The sequence below is a fragment of the Schistocerca gregaria genome, unplaced genomic scaffold (genome assembly GCF_023897955.1).
Source record: "Schistocerca gregaria isolate iqSchGreg1 unplaced genomic scaffold, iqSchGreg1.2 ptg000139l, whole genome shotgun sequence".
NCBI classification, from domain to species: domain Eukaryota; kingdom Metazoa; phylum Arthropoda; class Insecta; order Orthoptera; family Acrididae; genus Schistocerca; species Schistocerca gregaria.
This window is the reverse complement of record NW_026061718.1, coordinates 139,940-159,420: the sequence shown is the minus strand read 5'-3', so window position 1 is coordinate 159,420 and position 19,481 is coordinate 139,940.

Below are 19,481 nucleotides of genomic sequence, written 5' to 3'. Positions count from 1 at the left end.
AATAACTCCAATACTCAGGATGCTCGGAGTGGTGGTTCCCATTAAACAAAATCATACTCAATGGTAGAACAAATATAGCCGTCATGAAACGGAATGTCGCTGCTGAGAGGGAAGAAACATGTACCACGATTTGTGCAGCACATTGAGCATTTTTAGTGACCATTGGAATAACACTTTTAAAAATCTAAAGCAAATGAAGGAGATACCAAAACAAGAAGATTTATCAAATTCCTAACAGCCGTTATTAAGTAAGGTGCATGTGGTGTCCAATCTGCACCCTAAGAACATTGAAAGGAGAATCTGCTTTCTGGCCATACAACCAGATGACCCTCTCATAAACAACAAACATTTACCAACATTTCACAAATGAAATACATTACTCCACTGTGAAATTGATGAATATATGTGATTAAGGTATCAATCAACGGAAGCACCTAGCAAAAGAAAAAAGTCTTTCTAATAACTATAATCATCAGAATGCTCGGAGTGCTGGTTCCCATCCAACAAAATCACACTCGATGTTTGAACAAACATAGCAGTCATGAAAAGGAGTCTCCCTGTTGAGAGGGAAGAAACAAGTACCACAATTTGTGCAGCACATTGATTATTTTAAGTGAACATTGTAATAACATTTATTAAAAATATAAAGCAAATGATGGAGATCCCAAAACCAAAACATTTATCAAATTATGTACATTCGGTGTTAAGTAAGGTGCATGTGGTGCCCAATCTGCACCAAAAACCCTTTGAATACAGAATCTGCTTTCTGGAAATACAACCAGATGACCCTGCTGTAAACAACAAACACATAACCACATTTCACGATTCAAATATATTAAACCACTTTGAAATTGATGATTATATGTGATAAGGGCAACAATCAAAATAGGAACACAGCAAAACAATGAAATCTTTCCTACTAACTCCAATACTCAGGATGCTCGGAGTGGTGGTTCCCATCCAACAAAACCACACTCGATGTTTCAACAAAACATAGCAGTCATGAAACAGCATCTCCCTGTTGAGAGGTAAGAAACATGTACCACAATTTGTGAAGCACATTGATTATTTTTAGTGACCATTGCAACAAGATTTTGAAACATATAAAGCAAATGAAAAGAGATACCTAAACAAGAAGATTTATAAAATTCCGAGCATTCGTTATTCAGTAAAGCGCATGTAGTGTCCAATCTGCACCAAAAACCCATTGAATGGAGAATCTGTTTTTTGGTCTTACAACAAGATGACCCTGCTGTAAACAACAAACATTAACCCACTTTTACCGATTCAAATACATTACTCCACTGTGAAATTGATGTATATATATGATAAGGGAAAGAATCAATACAAGCACCTAGGAAAACAACAAAGTCTTTCCTAATACTTCCAATACTCAGGATGCTCGGAGTGGTGGTTCCCATCCAACAAAATCACACTAAAAGGTAGAACAAACATGGCAGTCATTAAAAGGAATCTCCCTGCTGAGAGAATCTGCTTTGTGGCCATACAACCAAATGACCCTGTTGTAAACAACAAACATTTACCCACATTTCACGATTCAAATACATTACTCCCCTGTGAAGTTACTGAATATAAGCGATAAGAGTACTAATCAAAACAAGTACTTAGCAAAAGAAAAAAGTCTTTCCTATTAACTCCAGTCGTCACAATGTTTGGAGTGGTGGTTCCCATCCAACAAAATCACACTCGTTGGTAGAACAAACATAGCAGTCATGAAACGGATTCTCCCTATTGAGAGACAAGAAACATGTGCTACAATTAGTGCAGCACATTGTTATTTTTAGTGACCATTGAAACAAGTTGTTAAAAATATAAAGCAAATGAAAGAGATACCAAAACAAGAAGATTTATCAAATCCCGAACATTCGGTGTTCAGTAGGGTTCATGTGGTGTCCAATCTCCACCAAAATACCATTGAATGCAGAATCTGATTTCGGGCCATACAACCAGATGACCCCGCTGTAAACAACAAACATTTACCCACATTTAACGATTCGAATACATTACTCCACTGTGAAATTGATGAATATAAGTTATAACAGTATCAATCATAATAAGCTCCAAGCAAAAAAAAAAAAAAAGTCTTTCAAATAACTCCAATCGTCAGAATGCTCGGATTGGTGGTTCCCAACCAACAAAATCACACTAAAAGGGAGAACAAACATAGCAGTCATTAAAAGGAATCTGACTGCTGAGAGAATCTGCTTTGCGGCCATACAACCAAATGAACCTGTTGTAAACAACAAACATTTACCCGCATTTCACGTTTAAAACACATTAACCCACTGTGAAATTGATGAATATAAGTGAGAAGGGTAACAACCAAAAGAAGCACCTAGCAAAACAAAGAAGACTTTCCTTATAACTCGAATAGTCAGAATGTTCAGAGTGGTGGTTCCCATCCAACAAATCACACTCGAAGGTGGAACAAACATAGTAGTCATGAAACGAAATTTCCCTATTGAGACGGAAGAAACATGTACCACAATTTGTGCACCACATTGATTATTGTTAGTGACCATTGCAACAACATTTTTAAAAAGATAAAGCAATTAAAGGAGATTCTTAAAATAGAAGATTTATCAAATTCCGAACATTCGTTATTCAATTAAGTGCATGTGCTGTAGACAGCAAACATTTACCCACATTTCACAAATCAAATACATTACTCCACTGTGAAATTGATGAGTATAAGTGACAATAGTAGCAATCAAAAGAAGCAACAAGCAAAAGAAAAAAGTCTTTATAATAACTTCAATCATCAGAATGTTTGGACTGGTGGTTCCCATCCAACAAAATTACACTCGATGATTGAACAAACATAGCAGTCATAAAACGGACTCTCCCTATTGAGAGGGAAGAAACATGTACTACAATTAGTGCAGCACATTGTTATTCTTAGTGACCATTGAAATAAGAATTTAAAAAATACTAAGCAAATGAAGGAGATACCTAAACAAGAAGATTTGTCACATTCCGAACATTCGGTGTTCAGTAGGGTGCATGTGGTGTCCAATCTCCACCAAAAAAACATTGAATGCTGAATCTACTTTCTGGCCATACAACCAGATGACCCTGCTGTAAACAATAAACACATAACCACATTTCACGATTCAAATATATTAACCCACTGTGAAACTGATGAATATAAATGATAAAGGAAATAATCAAAACAAGCACCTAGCAAAACAATGAAGTCTTTCCTAATAACTCCAATACTCAGGATGCTCGGAGTGGTGGTTCCCATTAAACAAAATCATACTCAATGGTAGAACAAATATAGCCGTCATGAAACGGAATGTCCCTGCTGAGAGGGAAGAAACATGTACCACAATTTGTGCAGCACATTGAGCATTTTTAGTGACCATTGGAATAACATTTTTAAAAATCTAAAGCAAATGAAGGAGATACCAAAACAAGAAGATTTATCAAATTCCTAACAGCCGTTATTAAGTAAGGTGCATGTGGTGTCCAATCTGCACCATAAGAACATTGAAAGGAGAATCTGCTTTCTGGCCATACAACCAGATGACCCTCTCGTAAACAACAAACATTTACCACCATTTCACAAATGAAATACATTACTCCACTGTGAAACTGATGAATATATGTGATTAAGGTATCAATCAACGGAAGCACCTAGCAAAAGAAAAAAGTCTTTCTAATAACTACAATCGTCAGAATGCTCGGAGTGGTGGTTCCCATCCAACAAAATCACACTCGATGTTTGAACAAACATAGCAGTCATGAAAAGGAGTCTCCCTGTTGAGAGGGAAGAAACAAGTACCACAATTTGTGCAGCACGTTGATTATTGTAAGTGAACATTGTAATAACATTTATTAAAAATATAAAGCAAATGATGGAGATCCCAAAACCAAAACATTCATCAAATTATGTACATTCGGTGTTAAGTACGGTGCATGTGGTGTCCAATCTGCACCAAAAACCCTTTGAATACAGAATCTGCTTTCTGGAAATACAACCAGATGACCCTGCTGTAAACAACAAACACATAACCACATTTCACGATTCAAATATATTAAACCACTTTGAAATTGATGATTATATGTGATAAGGGCAACAATCAAAATACGAACATAGCAAAACAATGAAATCTTTCCTACTAACTCCAATACTCAGGATGCTCGGAGTGGTGGTTCCCATCCAACAAAACCACACTCGATGTTTCAACAAAACATAGCAGTCATGAAACAGCATCTCCCTGTTGAGAGGTAAGAAACATGTACCATAATTTGTGGAGCACATTGATTGTTTTTAGTGACCTTTGCAATAAGATTTTTAAACATATAAAGAAAATGAAGGAGATACCTAAACAAGAAGATTTATCAAATTCTGACCATTTGTTATTCAGTAAACTGCATGTGGTGTATAATTGGCACCAAAAAACACTTGAATGGAGAATCTGCTTTCTGGCCTTACAACCAGATGTCCCTGTTGTGAACAACAAACATTTATCCACAGTTCACGATTCAAATTCATTACTCCACAGTGAAATTGATGAATATAAGTGATAAGGGGAAGAATCAAAACAAGCACCTAGCAAAACAATGAAGTCTTTCCTAATTACTCCAATACTCAGGATGCTCGGAGTGGTGGTTACCATCCAACAAAATCACACTCGATGGTAGAACAATTATAGCAGTCACGAAACGGAATCTCCCTGCTGAGAGGAAAGAAACATGTACCACAATTTGTGCAGCACATTGATTATTTTTAGTGACCATTGCAATAAGGCTATAAAAAATACAAAGCAAATGAAGAAGATACCTAAACACGAAGATATATCACATTCCGAACATTCGTTATTGAGTAAAGTGCATGTGGTGTCCAATCTGTACCAAAAGACCATTTAATGGAGAATCTGCTTTCTGGCCATACAACCAGAGGCCCTGCTCTAAGCAACAAACCTTTACCCTCATTTCACAAACCAAATACATTACTCCACTGTGAAATTGATGAATATAAGTTATCAGGGTATCAATCAAAAAAAGCTCCAAGCAAAGGAAAAAAGTCTTTCTAATAACTCCAATCGTAAGAATGCTCGGAGTGGTAGTTCCCATCCAACAAAATCACACTCGATGATTGAACAAACATAGCAGTCATGAAACGGAATCACCTATTGAGAGGGAAGAAACATGTACCACAATTTGTGGAGCACATTGATTATTTTTAGTGACCATTGCAACAAGATTTTGAAACATATAAAGCAAATGAATAGAGATACCTAAACAAGAAGATTTATAAAATTCCGAGCATTCGTTATTCAGTAAAGCGCATGTGATGTCCAATCTGCACCAAAAACCCATTGAATGGAAAATCTGTTTTCTGGTCTTACAACAAGATGACCCTGCTGTAAACAACAAACATTAACACACTTTTACCGATTCAAATACATTACTCCACTGTGAAATTGATGTATATATATGATAAGGGAAAGAATCAATACAAGCACCTAGCAAAACAACGAAGTCTTTCCTAATACTTCCAATACTCAGGATGCTCGGAGTGGTGGTTCCCATCCAACAAAATCACACTAAAGGGTAGAACAAACATAGCAGTCATTAAAAGGAATCTCCCTGCTGAGAGAATCTGCTTTGTGGCCATACAACCAAATGACCCTGTTGTAAACAACAAACATTTACCCACATTTCACGATTCAAATACATTACTCCCTTGTGAAGTTACTGAATATAAGCGATAAGAGTACTAATCAAAACAAGTACTTAGCAAAAGAAAAAAGTCTTTCCTATTAACTCCAGTCGTCACAATGTTTGGAGTGGTGGTTCCCATCCAACAAAATCACACTCGTTGGTAGAACAAACATAGCAGTCACGAAACGGATTCTCCCTATTGAGAGAAAAGAAACATGTGCTACAATTAGTGCAGCACATTGTTATTTTTAGTGACCATTGAAACAAGTTTTTAAAAATATAAAGCAAATGAAAGAGATACCAAAACAAGAAGATTTATCAAATCCCGAACATTCGGTGTTCAGTAGGGTGCATGTGGTGTCCAATCTCCACCAAAATACCATTGAATGCAGAATCTGATTTCGGGCCATACAACCAGATGACCCCGCTGTAAACAACAAACATTTACCCACATTTAACGATTCGAATACATTACTCCACTGTGAAATTGATGAATATAAGTTATAACAGTATCAATCATAATAAGTTCCAAGCAAAAAAAAAAAAAAAAAAAAAAAGTCTTTCAAATAACTCCAATCGTCAGAATGCTCGGATTGGTGGTTCTCAACCAACAAAATCACACTAAAAGGGAGAACAAACATAGCAGTCATTAAAAGGAATCTGACTGCTGAGAGAATCTGCTTTGCGGCCATACAACCAAATGACCCTGTTGTAAACAACAAACATTTACCCGCATTTCACGTTTAAAACACATTAACCCACTGTGAAATTGATGAATATAAGTGAGAAGGGTAACAACCAAAACAAGCACCTAGCAAAACAAAGAAGACTTTCCTTATAACTCGAATAGTCAGAATGTTCAAAGTGGTGGTTCCCATCCAACAAATCACACTCGAAGGTGGAACAAACATAGTAGTCATGAAACGAAATTTCCCTATTGAGACGGAAGAAACATGTACCACAATTTGTGCACCACATTGATTATTGTTAGTGACCATTGCAACAACATTTTTAAAAAGATAAAGCAATTAAAGGAGATTCTTAAAATAGAAGATTTATCAAATTCCGAACATTCGTTATTCAATTAAGTGCATGTGCTGTAGACAGCAAACATTTACCCACATTTCACAAATCAAATACATTACTCCACTGTGAAATTGATGAGTATAAGTGACAATAGTAGCAATCAAAAGAAGCAACAAGCAAAAGAAAAAAGTCTTTATAATAACTCCAATCATCAGAATGTTTGGACTGGTGGTTCCCATCCAACAAAATTACACTCGATGATTGAACAAACATAGCAGTCATAAAACGGACTCTCCCTATTGAGAGGGAAGAAACATGTACTACAATTAGTGCAGCACATTGTTATTCTTAGTGATCATTGAAATAAGAATTTAAAAAATACTAAGCAAATGAAGGAGATACCTAAACAAGAAGATTTGTCACATTCCGAACATTCGGTGTTCAGTAGGGTGCATGTGGTGTCCAATCTCCACCAAAAAAACATTGAATGCTGAATCTACTTTCTGGCCATACAACCAGATGACCCTGCTGTAAACAATAAACACATAAACACATTTCACGATTCAAATATATTAACCCACTGTGAAACTGATGAATATAAATGATAAAGGAAATAATCAAAACAAGCACCTAGCAAAACAATGAAGTCTTTCCTAATAACTCCAATACTCAGGATGCTCGGAGTGGTGGTTCCCATTAAACAAAATCATACTCAATGGTAGAACAAATATAGCCGTCATGAAACGGAATGTCCCTGCTGAGAGGGAAGAAACATGTACCACAATTTGTGCAGCACATTGAGCATTTTTAGTGACCATTGGAATAACATTTTTAAAAATCTAAAGCAAATGAAGGAGATACCAAAACAAGAAGATTTATCAAATTCCTAACAGCCGTTATTAAGTAAGGTGCATGTGGTGTCCAATCTGCACCATAAGAACATTGAAAGGAGAATCTGCTTTCTGGCCATACAACCAGATGACCCTCTCGTAAACAACAAACATTTACCACCATTACACAAATGAAATACATTACTCCACTGTGAAACTGATGAATATATGTGATTAAGGTATCAATCAACGGAAGCACCTAGCAAAAGAAAAAAGTCTTTCTAATAACTACAATCGTCAGAATGCTCGGAGTGGTGGTTCCCATCCAACAAAATCACACTCGATGTTTGAACAAACATAGCAGTCATGAAAAGGAGTCTCCCTGTTGAGAGGGAAGAAACAAGTACCACAATTTGTGCAGCACATTGATTATTTTAAGTGAACATTGTAATAACATTTATTAAAAATATAAAGCAAATGATGGAGATCCCAAAACCAAAACATTTATAAAATTATGTACGTTCGGTGTTAAGTAAGGTGCATGTGGTGTCCAATCTGCACCAAAAACCCTTTGAATACAGAATCTGCTTTCTGGAAATACAACCAGAGGACCCTGCTGTAAACAACAAACACATAACCACATTTCACGATTCAAATATATTAAACCACTTTGAAATTGATGATTATATGTGATAAGGGCAACAATCAAAATACGAACATAGCAAAACAATGAAATCTTTCCTACTAACTCCAATACTCAGGATGCTCGGAGTGGTGGTTCCCATCCAACAAAACCACACTCGATGTTTCAACAAAACATAGCAGTCATGAAACAGCATCTCCCTGTTGAGAGGTAAGAAACATGTACCATAATTTGTGGAGCACATTGATTGTTTTTAGTGACCTCTGCAATAAGATTTTTAAACATATAAAGAAAATGAAGGAGATACCTAAACAAGAAGATTTATCAAATTCTGACCATTTGTTATTCAGTAAACTGCATGTGGTGTATAATAGGCACCAAAAACACTTGAATGGAGAATCTGCTTTCTGGCCTTACTACCAGATGTCCCTGTTGTGAACAACAAACATTTATCCACAGTTCACGATTCAAATACATTACTCCACAGTGAAATTGATGAATATAAGTGATAAGGGGAAGAATCAAAACAAGCACCTAGCAAAACAATGAAGTCTTTCCTAATTACTCCAATACTCAGGATGCTCGGAGTGGTGGTTACCATCCAACAAAATCACACTCGATGGTAGAACAATTATAGCAGTCACGAAACGGAATCTCCCTGCTGAGAGGAAAGAAACATGTACCACAATTTGTGCAGCACATTGATTATTTTTAGTGACCATTGCAATAAGGCTATAAAAAATATAAAGCAAATGAAGAAGATACGTAAACACGAAGATATATCACATTCCGAACATTCGTTATTGAGTAAAGTGGATGTGGTGTCCAATCTGTACCAAAAGACCATTTAATGGAGAATCTGCTTTCTGGCCATACAACCAGAGGCCCTGCTCTAAGCAACAAACCTTTACCCTCATTTCACAAATCAAATACATTACTCCACTGTGAAATTGATGAATATAAGTTATCAGGGTATCAATCAAAAAAAGCTCCAAGCAAAGGAAAAAAGTCTTTCTAATAACTCCAATCGTAAGAATGCTCGGAGTGGTAGTTCCCATCCAACAAAATCACACTCGATGATTGAACAAACATAGCAGTCATGAAACGGAATCACCTATTGAGAGGGAAGAAACATGTACCACAATTTGTGGAGCACATTGATTATTTTTAGTGACTATTGCAACAAGATTTTGAAACATATAAAGCAAATGAATAGAGATACCTAAACAAGAAGATTTATAAAATTCCGAGCATTCGTTATTCAGTAAAGCGCATGTGGTGTCCAATCTGCACCAAAAACCCATTGAATGGAGAATCTGTTTTCTGGTCTTACAACAAGATGACCTTGCTGTAAACAACAAACATTAACACACTTTTACCGATTCAAATACATTACTCCACTGTGAAATTGATGTATATATATGATAAGGGAAAGAATCAATACAAGCACCTAGCAAAACAACGAAGTCTTTCCTAATACTTCCAATACTCAGGATGCTCGGAGTGGTGGTTCCCATCCAACAAAATCACACTAAAAGGTAGAACAAACATAGCAGTCATTAAAAGGAATCTCCCTGCTGAGAGAATCTGCTTTGTGGCCATACAACCAAATGACCCTGTTGTAAACAACAAACATTTACCCACATTTAGCGATTCAAATACATTACTCCCTTGTGAAGTTACTGAATATAAGCGATAAGAGTACTAATCAAAACAAGTACTTAGCAAAAGAAAAAAGTCTTTCCTATTAACTCCAGTCGTCACAATGTTTGGAGAGGTGGTTCCCATCCAACAAAATCACACTCGTTGGTAGAACAAATATAGCAGTCATGAAACGGATTCTCCCTATTGAGAGACAAGAAACATGTGCTACAATTAGTGCAGCACATTGTTATTTTTAGTGACCATTGAAACAAGTTTTTAAAAATATAAAGCAAATGAAAGAGATACCAAAACAAGAAGATTTATCAAATCCCGAACATTCGGTGTTCAGTAGGGTGCATGTGGTGTCCAATCTCCACCAAAATACCATTGAATGCAGAATCTGATTTCGGACCATACAACCAGATGACCCCGCTGTAAACAACAAACATTTACCCACATTTAACGATTCGAATACATTACTCCACTGTGAAATTGATGAATATAAGTTATAACAGTATCAATCATAATAAGCTCCAAGCAAAAAAAAAAAAAAAAAGTCTTTCAAATAACTCCAATCGTCAGAATGCTCGGATTGGTGGTTCTCAACCAACAAAATCACACTAAAAGGGAGAACAAACATAGCAGTCATTAAAAGGAATCTCCCTGCTGAGAGAATCTGCTTTGCGGCCATACAACCAAATGACCCTGTTGTAAACAACAAACATTTACCCGCATTTCACAATTAAAATACATTAACCCACTGTGAAATTGATGAATATAAGTGAGAAGGGTAACAATCAAAAGAAGCACCTAGCAAAACAAAGAAGGCTTTCCTTATAACTCGAATAGTCAGAACGTTCAAAGTGGTGGTTCCCATCCAACAAATCACACTCGAAGGTGGAACAAACATAGTAGTCATGAAACGAAATTTCCCTATTGAGACGGAAGAAACATGTACCACAATTTGTGCAGCACATTGAGCATTTTTAGTGACCATTGGAATAACATTTTTAAAAATCTAAAGCAAATGAAGGAGATACCAAAACAAGAAGATTTATCAAATTCCTAAAAGCCGTTATTAAGTAAGGTGCATGTGGTGTCCAATCTGCACCATAAGAACATTGAAAGGAGAATCTGCTTTCTGGCCATACAACCAGATGACCCTCTCGTAAACAACAAACATTTACCAACATTTCACAAATGAAATACATTACTCCACTGTGAAATTGATGAATATATGTGATTAAGGTATCAATCAACGGAAGCACCTAGCAAAAGAAAAAAGTCTTTCTAATAACTACAATCGTCAGAATGCTCGGAGTGCTGGTTCCCATCCAACAAAATCACACTCGATGTTTGAACAAACATAGCAGTCATGAAAAGGAGTCTCCCTGTTGAGAGGGAAGAAACAAGTACCACAATTTGTGCAGCACATTGATTATTTTAAGTGAACATTGTAATAACATTTATTAAAAATATAAAGCAAATGATGGAGATCCCAAAACCAAAACATTTATCAAATTATGTACATTCGGTGTTAAGTAACGTGCATGTGGTGTCCAATCTGCACCAAAAACCCTTTGAATACAGAATCTGCTTTCTGGAAATACAACCAGATGACCCTGCTGTAAACAACAAACACATAACCACATTTCACGATTCAAATATATTAAACCACTTTGAAATTGATGATTATATGTGATAAGGGCAACAATCAAAATAGGAACATAGCAAAACAATGAAATCTTTCCTACTAACTCCAATACTCAGGATGCTCGGAGTGGTGGTTCCCATCCAACAAAACCACACTTGATGTTTCAACAAAACATAGCAGACATGAAACAGCATCTCCCTGTTGAGAGGTAAGAAACATGTACCATAATTTGTGGAGCACATTGATTGTTTTTAGTGACCTTTGGAATAAGATTTTTAAACATATAAAGAAAATGAAGGAGATACCTAAACAAGAAGATTTATCAAATTCTGACCATTTGTTATTCAGTAAACTGCATGTGGTGTATAATTGGCACCAAAAAACACTTGAATGGAGAATCTGCTTTCTGGCCTTACAACCAGGTGACCCTGCTGTAAACAACAAACATTTACCCACAGTTCACGATTCAAAAACATTACTCCACAGTGAAATTGATGAATATAAGTGATAAGGGGAAGAATCAAAACAAGCACCTAGCAAAACAAAGAAGTCTTTTCTAATTACTCCAATACTCAGGATGCTGGGAGTGGTGGTTCCCATCCAACAAAATCACACTCGATGGTAGAACAATAATAGCAGTCATGAAACGGAATCTCCCTGCTGAGAGGAAAGAAACATGTACCACAATTTGTGCAGCACATTGATTATTTTTAATGACCATTGCAATAAGGCTATAAAAAAAATAAACCAAATGAAGAAGATACCTAAACACGAAGATATATCACATTCCGAACATTCATTATTGAGTAAAGTGCATGTGGTGTCCAATCTGTACCAAAAGACCATTTAATGGAGAATCTGCTTTCTGGCCATACAACCAGAGGCCCTGTTGTAAGCAACAAACCTTTACCCTCATTTCACAAATCAAATACATTACTCCACTGTGAAATTGATGAATATAAGTTATAAGGGTATCAATCAAAAAAAGCTCCTAGCAAAAGAAAAAAGTCTTTCTAATAACTCCAATAGTAAGAATGCTTGGAGTGGTAGTTCCCATCCAACAAAATCACACTCGATGATTGAACAAACATAGCAGTCATGAAACGGAATCACCTATTGAGAGGGAAGAAACATGTACCACAATTTGTGGAGCACATTGATTATTTTTAGTGACCATTGCAACAAGATTTTGAAACATATAAAGCAAATGAAAAGAGATACCTAAACAAGAAGATTTATAAAATTCCGAGCATTCGTTATTCAGTAAAGCGCATGTGGTGTCCAATCTGCACCAAAAACCCATTGAATGGAGAATCTGTTTTCTGGTCTTACAACAAGATGACCCTGCTGTAAACAACAAACATTAACCCACTTTTAACGATTCAAATACATTACTCCACTGTGAAATTGATGTATATATATGATAAGGGAAAGAATCAATACAAGCACCTAGCAAAACAACGAAGTCTTTCCTAATACTTCCAATACTCAGGATGCTCGGAGTGGTGGTTCCCATCCAACAAAATCACACTAAAAGGTAGAACAAACATAGCAGTCATTAAAAGGAATCTCCCTGCTGAGAGAATCTGCTTTGTGGCCATACAACCAAATGACCCTGTTGTAAACAACAAACATTTACCCACATTTCACGATTCAAATGCATTACTCCCCTGTTGTTGTTGTTGTCTTCAGTCCTGAGACTGGTTTGATGCAGCTCTCCATGCTACTCTATCCTGTGCAAGCTGCTTCATCTCCCAGTAACTACTGCAACCTACATCCTTCTGAATCTGCTTAGTGTACTCATCTCTCGGTCTCCCTCTACGATTTTTACCCTCCACGCTGCCCTCCAATGCTAAATTTGTGATCCCTTGATGCCTCAAAACATGTCCTACCAACCGATCCCTTCTTCTAGTCAAGTTGTGCCACAAACTTCTCTTCTCCCCAATCCTATTCAATACCTCCTCATTAGTTACGTGATCTATCCACCTTATCTTCAGTATTCTTCTGTAGCACCACATTTCGAAAGCTTCTATTCTCTTCTTGTCCAAACTAGTTGTCATCCATGTTTCACTTCCATACATGGCTACACTCCAAACAAATACTTTCAGAAACGACTTCCTGATACATAAATCTATATTCGATGTTAACAAATTTCTCTTCTTCAGAAACGCTTTCCTTGCCATTGCCAGTCTACATTTTATATCCTCTCTACTTCGACCATCATCAGTTATTTTACTTCCTAAATAGCAAAACTCCTTTACTACTTGAAGTGTCTCATTTCCTAATCTAATTCCCTCAGCATCACCCGATTTAATTTGACTACATTCCATTATCCTCGTTTTGCTTTTGTTAATGTTCATCTTATATCCTCCTTTCAAGACACTGTCCATTCCGTTCAACTGCTCTTCCAAGTCCTTTGCTGTCTCTGACAGAATTACAATGTCATCGGCGAACCTCAAAGTTTTTACTTCGTCTCCATGAATTTTAATACCTACTCCAAATTTTTCTTTTGTTTCCTTTACTGCTTGCTCAATATACAGATTGAATAACATCGGGGAGAGGCTACAACCCTGTCTCACTCCTTTCCCAACCACTGCTTCCCTTTCATGCCCCTCGACTCTTATTACTGCCATCTGGTTTCTGTACAAATTATAAATAGCCTTTTGCTCCCTGTATTTTACCCCTGCCACCTTTAGAATTTGAAAAGAGTATTCCAGTCAACATTGTCAAAAGCTTTCTCTAAGTCTACAAATGCTAGAAACGTAGGTTTGCCTTTTCTTAATCTTTCTTCTAAGATAAGTCGTAAGGTCAGTATTGCCTCACGTGTTCCAACATTTCGACGGAATCCAAACTGATCCTCCCTGAGGTCTGCATCTACCAGTTTTTCCATTCGTCTGTAAAGAATTCGCGTTAGTATTTTGCAGCCGTGGCTTATTAAACTGATAGTTCGGTAATTTTCACATCTGTCAACACCTGCTTTCTTTGGGATTGGAATTATTATATTCTTCTTGAAGTCTGAGGGTATTTCGCCTGTCTCATACATCTTGCTCACCAGCTGGTAGAGTTTTGTCATGACTGGCTCTCCCAAGGCCGTCAGTAGTTCTAATGGAATGTTGTCTGCTCCGGGGGCCTTGTTTCGACTCAGGTCTTTCAGTGCTCTGTCAAACTCTTCACGCAGTATCGTATCTCCCATTTCGTCTTCATCTACATCCTCTTCTATTTCCATAATATTGTCCTCAAGTACATCGCCCTTGTATAAGCCTTCTATATACTCCTTCCACCTTTCTGCCTTCCTTTCTTTGCTTAGAACTGGGCTGCCATCTGAGCTCTTGATATTCATACACGTGGTTCTCTTCTCTCCAAAGGTCTCTTTAATTTTCCTGTAGGCAGTATCTATCTTCCCCCTAGTGAGATAAGCTTCTACATCCTTACATTTGTCCTCTAGCCATCCCTGTTTAGCCATTTTGCACTTCCTGTCGATCTCATTTTTGAGACGTTTGTATTCCTTTTTGCCTGCTTCATTTACTGCATTTTTATATTTTCTCCTTTCAGCAATTAAATTCAATATTTCTTCTGTTACCCAAGGATTTCTAGCAGCCCTCGTCTTTGTACCTACTTTATCCTCTGCTGCCTTCACTACTACATCCCTCAGAGCTACCCATTCTTCTTCTACTGTATTTCTTTCCCCTATTCCTGTCAATTGTTCCCTTATGCTCTCTCTGAAACTCTGTACAACCTCTGGTTCTTTCAGTTTATCCAGGTCCCATCTCCTTAATTTCTCACATTTTTGCAGTTTCTTCAGTTTTAATCTACAGGTCATAACCAATAGATTGTGGTCAGAGTCCACATCTGCCCCTGGAAATGTCTTACAACTTAAAACCTGGTTCCCAAATCTCTGTCTTACCATTATATAATCTATCTGATACCTTTTAGTATCTCCAGGGTTCTTCCACGTATACAACCTTCTTTCATGATTCTTAAACCAAGTGTTAGCTATGATTAAGTTGTGCTCTGTGCAAAATTCTACTAGGCGGCTTCCTCTTTCATTTCTTAGCCCCAATCCATATTCACCTACTATGTTTCCTTCTCTCCCTTTTCCTACACTCGAATTCCAGTCACCCATTACTATTAAATTTTCGTCTCCCTTCACTATCTGAATAATTTCTTTTATTTCATCGTACATTTCTTCAATTTCTTCATCATCTGCAGAGCTAGTTGGCATATAAACTTGTACTACTGTAGTAGGTGTGGGCTTCGTGTCTATCTTGGCCACAATAATGCGTTCACTATGCTGTTTGTAGTAGCTTACCCGCATTCCTATTTTCCTATTCACTATTAAACCTACTCCTGCATTACCCCTATTTGATTTTGTGTTTATAACCCTGTAGTCACCTGACCAGAAGTCTTGTTCCTCCTGCCACCGAACCTCACTAATTCCCACTATATCTAACTTTAACCTATCCATTTCCCTTTTTAAATTTTCTAACCTACCTTCCCGATTAAGGGATCTGACATTCCACGCTCCGATCCGTAGAATGCCAGTTTTCTTTCTCCTGATAACGACATCCTCCTGAGTAGTCCCCGCCCGGAGATCCGAATGGGGCACTATTTTACCTCCGGAATATTTTACCCAAGAGGATGCCATCATCATTTAATCATACAGTAAAGCTGCATGTCCTCGGGAAAAATTACGGCTGTAGTTTCCCCTTGCTTTCAGCCGTTCGCAGTACCAGCACAGCAAGGCCGTTTTGGTTAATGTTGCAAGGCCAGATCAGTCAATCATCCAGACTGTTGCCCCTGCAACTACTGAAAAGGCTGCTGCCCCTCTTCAGGAACCACACGTTTGTCTGGCCTCTCAACAGATACCCCTCCGTTGTGGTTGCACCTACGGTACGGCCATCTGTATCGCTGAGGCACGCAAGCCTCCCCACCAACGGCAAGGTCCATGGTTCATGGGGGGAGGTACTCCCCTGTGAAGTTACTGAATATAAGCGATAAGAGTACTAATCAAAACAAGTACTTAGCAAAAGAAAAAAGTCTTTCCTATTAACTCCAGTCGTCACAATGTTTGGAGTGGTGGTTCCCATCCAACAAAATCACACTCGTTGGTAGAACAAACATAGCAGTCATGAAACGGATTCTCCCTATTGAGAGACAAGAAACATGTGCTACAATTAGTGCAGCACATTGTTATTTTTAGTGACCATTGAAACAAGTTTTTAAAAATATAAAGCAAATGAAAGAGATACCAAAACAAGAAGATTTATCAAATCCCGAACATTCGGTGTTCAGTAGGGTGCATGTGGTGTCCAATCTCCACCAAAATACCACTGAATGCAGAATCTGATTTCGGGCCATACAACCAGATGACCCCGCTGTAAACAACAAACATTTACCCACATTTAACGATTCGAATACATTACTCCACTGTGAAATTGATGAATATAAGTTATAACAGTATCAATCATAATAAGCTCCAAGCAAAAAAAAAAAAAAAAAAAAAAGTCTTTCAAATAACTCCAAACGTCAGAATGCTCGGATTGGTGGTTCCCAACCAACAAAATCACACTAAAAGGGAGAACAAACATAGCAGTCATTAAAAGGAATCTCCCTGCTGAGAGAATCTGCATTGCGGCCATACAACCAAATGACCCTGTTGTAAACAACAAACATTTACCCGCATTTCACGATTACAATACATTAACCCACTGTGAAATTGATGAATATAAGTGAGAAGGGTAACAATCAAAAGAAGCACCTAGCAAAACAAAGGAGGCTTTCCTTATAACTTGAATAGTCAGAATGTTCAAAGTGGTGGTTCTCATCCAACAAATCACACTCGAAGGTGGAACAAACATAGTAGTCATGAAACGAAATTTCCCTATTGAGACGGAAGAAACATGTACCACAATTTGTGCACCACATTGATTATTGTTAGTGACCATTGCAATAACATTTTTAAAAATATAAAGCAATTAAAGGAGATTCTTAAAATAGAAGATTTATCAAATTCCGAACATTCGTTATTCAGTTAAGTGCATGTGCTGTAAACAGCAAACATTTACCCACATTTCACAAATCAAATACATTACTCCACTGTGAAATTGATGAGTATAAGTGACAATAGTAGCAATCAAAAGAAGCAACAAGCAAAAGAAAAAAGTCTTTATTATAACTCCAATCATCAGAATGTTTGGACTGGTGGTTCCCATCCAACAAAATTACACTCAATGATTGAACAAACATAGCAGTCATAAAACGGACTCTCCCTATTGAGAGGGAAGAAACTTGTACTACAATTAGTGCAGCACATTGTTATTCTTAGTGACCATTGAAATAAGATTTTAAAAAATATTAAGCAAATGAAGGAGATACCTAAACAAGAAGATTTGTCACATTCCGAACATTCGGTGTTCAGTAGGGTGCATGTGGTGTCCAATCTCCACCATAAAACCATTGAATGCTGAATCTACTTTCTTGCCATACAACCAGATGACCCTGCTGTAAACAATAAACACATAACCACATTTCACGATTCAAATATATTAACCCACTGTGAAATTGATGAATATAAATGATAAAGGAAATAATCAAAACAAGCACCTACCAAAACAATGAAGTCTTTCCTAATAACTCCAATACTCAGGATACTCGGAGTGGTGGTTCCCATTAAACAAAATCATACTCAATGGTAGAACAAATATAGCCGTCATGAAACGGAATGTCCCTGCTGAGAGGGAAGAAACATGTACCACAATTTGTGCAGCACATTGAGCATTTTTAGTGACCATTGGAATAACATTTTTAAAAATCTAAAGCAAATGAAGGAGATACCAAAACAAGAAGATTTATCAAATTCCTAACAGCCGTTATTAAGTAAGGTGCATGTGGTGTCCAATCTGCACCATAAGAACATTGAAAGGAGAATCTGCTTTCTGGCCATACAACCAGATGACCCTCTCGTAAACAACAAACATTTAAGCAACATTTCACAAATGAAATACATCACTCCACTGTGAAATTGATGAATATATGTGATTAAGGTATCAATCAACAGAAGCACCTAGCAAAAGAAAAAAGTCTTTCTAATAACTACAATCGTCAGAATGCTCGGAGTGGTAGTTCCCATCCAACAAAATCACACTCGATGTTTGAACAAACATAGCAGTCATGAAAAGGAGTCTCCCTGTTGAGAGGGAAGAAACAAGTACCACAATTTGTGCAGCACATTGATTATTTTAAGTGAACATTGTAATAACATTTATTAAAAATATAAAGCAAATGATGGAGATCCCAAAACCAAAACATTTATCAAATTATGTACATTCGGTGTTAAGTAACGTGCATGTGGTGTCCAATCTGCACCAAAAACCCTTTGAATACAGAATCTGCTTTCTGGAAATACAACCAGATGACCCTGCTGTAAACAACAAACACATAACAACATTTCACGATTCAAATATATTAAACCACTTTGAAATTGATGATTATATGTGATAAGGGCAACAATCAAAATAGGAACATAGCAAAACAATGAAATCTTTCCTACTAACTCCAATACTCAGGATGCTCGGAGTGGTGGTTCCCATCCAACAAAACCACACTCGATGTTTCAACAAAACATAGCAGTCATGAAACAGCATCTCCCTGTTGAGAGGTAAGAAACATGTACCATAATTTGTGGAGCACATTGATTGTTTTTAGTGACCTTTGCAATAAGATTTTTAAACATATAAAGAAAATGAAGGAGATACCTAAACAAGAAGATTTATCAAATTCTGACCATTTGTTATTCAGTAAACTGCATGTGGTGTATAATTGGCACCAAAAAACACTTGAATGGAGAATCTGCTTTCTGGCCTTACAACCAGATGACCCTGCTGTAAACAACAAACATTTACCCACAGTTCACGATTCAAATACATTACTCCACAGTGAAATTGATGAATATAAGTGATAAGGGGAAGAATCAAAACAAGCACCTAGCAAA